This window comes from Bubalus kerabau, chromosome 20 (assembly GCF_029407905.1).
Source record: "Bubalus kerabau isolate K-KA32 ecotype Philippines breed swamp buffalo chromosome 20, PCC_UOA_SB_1v2, whole genome shotgun sequence".
NCBI classification, from domain to species: domain Eukaryota; kingdom Metazoa; phylum Chordata; class Mammalia; order Artiodactyla; family Bovidae; genus Bubalus; species Bubalus kerabau.
The window spans coordinates 8,287,124-8,291,357 of NC_073643.1; the positions used below are offsets into that span (position 1 = coordinate 8,287,124).

The 4,234-nt window shown below is 44.1% G+C and overlaps 1 non-coding gene across 1 annotated transcript; it reads right to left on the bottom strand.

The window, feature by feature from the left end:
- Positions 1 to 433: 433 nt before the first annotated feature.
- On the bottom strand, positions 434 to 506 carry TRNAG-CCC (transfer RNA glycine (anticodon CCC)). The gene has a single exon. It is a non-coding gene; the product is annotated as a tRNA-Gly (tRNA).
- Between the last annotated feature and the right edge of the window lie 3,728 nt (positions 507 to 4,234).

Below are 4,234 nucleotides of genomic sequence, written 5' to 3' on the forward strand. Positions count from 1 at the left end.
TTCAGGGAAAACAAATACCTGTACTGCTCTCAGTCCACACAGTGGGAGACTTGCATTGGTCTTCAGGGCAACACCTACTATGCTGCATGCATTCAATCAACCTTGGTCAAGACACTGCTTGCCAAAAGGCAACAATTCCAGGCTCAGTCCACGGCTTCAGTGTCCTCACGCTCACATCTATTCATACTACATCAGACAGGTGTTATGAGAATCAGGATTCATCAATGCATGGTAAGTCAATTTCAAACTACAAAAATCCATAAAACATATCAAAATAAGTATAGTGCATACAACTATTCCACAGTCTAAGAAAAAGAAGTTGACATATATATATATTTACAGAGTGATGATGCTGGTAAATGTGAAGTATTTTTTTTTTTAGTATTTATTTATTTGGCTGCACCAGGTCTTAGTTGTGGCAAGTGGTATCTAGTTCCCTGACCAGGGATCAAACCTGGGGCCCCTGCATTGGGAGCACAGAGTCTTGGCCACTGGACCATCAGGGAAGTCCTGTGAAGTATTTTAATACATGATTGACAGGTCCTCTCCTATCACGGAGGTTGTTTTACAGAAACAGCAGTGTCTACACTCAGTTGCACCAAGTACACAATTACGGCCCCCCACCCCATCCCCCCACCCAGAGAGAACCTTGAGATGGGAAAATGAGGAGGCAGGATATACCATGGAGGCTATTTTATAGAAAAAATATGTTAAGTATCATACTAAGTGAAGTAAGTTAAAAACAAGTATTATATGATATCACTTACATGTGGGATATAAAAAATAATATGAATAAGTCTATAAACAAAACAGGAATAGACCCACAGTCATAGAAAACAAACATATGGTTACCAAAGGGGTGAGAAGGGGAGAGATAAATTAGGAATGTGGGACTAACAGATACAAACCATTATACATGAATTAGATTAACAACAAGAACCTAGTATACAGCACAGGGAACTCCACTCAGTATCTTGTAATAACTTATAATGGTAAAGAATCTGAAAAAGATGTTATATTTATGTGTGTGTGTGTGTGTGTATCTGAATCACTTTCAGCTGAATACCTGAAATTAACACAGTATCGTAAATCAAGTTTATATGTATATGTGTTGAGTGGCTCAGTCGTGTCCGACTCTTTGCGACCCCATGAACCACAGCCCTCCAGGCTCCTCTGTCCGTGGGATTCTCTAGGCAAGAACACTGGTGTGGGTTTTCATGTCCTCCTCCAGGGGATCTTCCTGACCCAGGGATCAAACCTGCATCTCTTGCATCTCCTGCATTGGCAGGCGGATTCTTTACCACTGCACCACCTGGGAAGCCCATGTAAATTAATTCTAGATAAATTTAAGGAAAGGAAAAAATATGTTACAACAAAAACTCACAACAGATGTGTCATCTATACAAAAGGAACAGATACTGATGTTCTTTTTTAATGAATAAAAATATTGAGAGAAAGAATGCTTGGAAGAGCCCTTAAGAGAATATCCATTCATTCTGTCCCTCAACCTTCTAGCAGGAAAAGAACTAAAGCTATGTTCTCAGATTTAACAAGCGAAAAAAAAAAAAGAGAGAGGCAAATCCATAGACAGAAAACAGAGGTTAAAAGTCTGTGTTATAAAATTCACCACCTTGAGCCTTTCTAAGTGTCCAGTCCAGTGGCATCAAGTGCGTTCACGTTCTGTGTAGCCCTCGCCACCATCCGTCTCCAGAACTCTTCATCTTGTAACTTTTTCATTTAATATTTATTTTATTTATTAGGCTCCCCTGGTGGCTCAGATGGTAAAGAATCTGCCCATAATGCAGGAGACCTGGGTTCAATCCCTGGGTTGAGAAGTTACCCTGGAGAAGGGAATAGTTACCCACTCCAGTATTTTTGCCTGAAGAATTCCATGGACAGAGGAGCCTGGTGGGCTCCAGTCCCTGAGGATGCAAAGATTTTTTAATTTATTACTTATTTCTTTGGCTGTGCTGGGATAATTAGTTTGGGGGTCTTCGATCTTCATGCTGGCATGTGAACTTTTAGTTGCAGCGTGTGGGATCTAGTTCCCTGACCAGGGATGGATCCGGGGCTCTCTGCATTGGAAGCTTGGAGTGTTAGCACTGGACTGCCAGGGAGGTTCCTCATCTTGTAAAACTGAAACTCTGTGCCCATTAAACACTACTTTCTCATTCTCCCTCCCCACACCTCTGCTAACTAACCATCATTCTACTTTCTGTCTACATAGCCGACTACTGCACGTACCTCATTATGTTACACATATTTTACCACAATAAAAAAAAAAGTTTTAAGGAAAAAATAAGAAACTTTTCCCTCCTTTCCATATCAATTGCCCTGTCCTGGCCAGGCCAAAGTCTTGTCTTATGTAGATAATAGCAGGAACTCCATGACTAGTCTGCATCCCTGTCATGAATCTGACCTGGGACCCATTCACCTCTCCGTTTCCATTCTGAAACTGTCAAGGATTTTCAAATTAATTTCCGCACAATCAAATGGGCAGGTGGCTCAGTGGTAAAGAATCTGCCTGCCAATGCAGGGGACACAGGAGATACAGGTTCAATTCTTGGGCCAGGAAGATCCCTAGTAGGAGGAAATGGAAACCCACTCCAGTATTCTCGCCTGGAAAATTCCATGGATAAAGAAACCTGGAGGGTTTCAGTCCATGGGGTCTCCTTGGGTCACAAAGAGTTGGACACGACTGAGTGAGTGCACGCATACAATCAAATACAAAATCCTTAGACTGCCTCAAGGCTAACAGAGGGTGAACCACCAGCTTCCCAACTTGCTAAGATGCTGCTCCTCAGAAAGACACAGAGAGACAAGAAGAACACAGAAGTCACACAGCAAAGCCTAAGAGACCTTTCTGCTAAATGCAGCCTTTGATTGTAAAACATACCGGTAGCAGTATCCACTTGGCTCTTGGCATTGTGGACAGCCAAAAAGTAAGCGACTGTATCCCCATTCTGATCAAAGAGTTACGTGGAAATCTGACTAGTTTTGGCAAGCTAGTCTGATCTAAGCTAGTCTAAACCAAAGTTGGGCCTCACTTTGGAGGCCGCCCCCATTCAATGACAACAACTACCATACTGATGCACTCACTGCATCTTGGGGAGTGAGCATCCTCTCAGGCAGCACCCCCAACAGTAAGTGCTGGAAGAAAGGGCTCCCCGCGTACCCCAGCCGACAGGGACTGTGCCTCCTGGCTCACTAGGAGGGCTGGGCCCAGCAAGCAGGAGGCAGGCAGCCTTCTCACTGCACTGTGGGCAGCTTCCTGGACTGGTTCAGCAACCGGAAAACAGTTTTCCTTCTGCCAGAAAAAAGCTGCGTAGGCCCCCAGAAACTGTTTTGGAAGACAGTGCAGTTCGGTTCTCCATCAGAAATCTGACACCTGCTTCAATGAAGGGGGTAAGGAGAGTCCAGTCACCTGCCTGCTGACCATCTCCTCCTTCACAGAGGGGAGAATCTGTACATCCTAGAAGAGATTTTGCAGATTTTAAAGGAAAAAGAGGATCGTTCTGAGGACTCTGGGGAAAATAAAAAACACTGTTGCCAAAATTTAAAAGCAAAAAAGTTTATAAAATAGCTGAAGGATCTGGGGCTTCCCTGGTGGTTCAGTGGTTAGGAAGCCACCTGCCAATGCAGGAGACAAAGGTTCGATCCCTGGCCCAGGAAGATCCCACGTGGAGGGGAGCAGCAGAGCAAATAAGCCCATGTACCACAACTACTGTGGAGGGAGAGCCGGGGAACTGCAGCTCTTGTTGTGGAGAAGCAGTGCTCCACAACCAGAGAAGCCACTGCCGTGAGAAGCCTGCTCACCGAAACTAGAGAATAGTTCCTCCTTGCAGCAACTAGAGAAAAGCCCACACAGCAATGAAGACCCAGCACGGCCATAAATAAATGAATAAATAAAATTATTCCCAAAAAAATCTGGAGTAATGAACCAGGAGTCAAGGAGTTGTGCTGAGAGAAAGTCCCAGAGATTTGCAAAAGGTCCTCTGGAGACCTTGGCAAAGTGCTGGTTTCTGCCTGAATCTAGGGGAAAACCACCAGAAAAGAGTAGGTGAATAAACCTAATAAATCAGAAGTACTGATACATGTAATGTGTTAAGTCCCTTCAGTTGTGTCTGACTCTGCAACCCCATGGACTGTAGACTGCCAGGCTCCTCTGTCCATGGGATTGTCTAGGCAAGAATACTGGAGTGGGTTGCCATTTCCTTCTCCAGAGGATGATCTT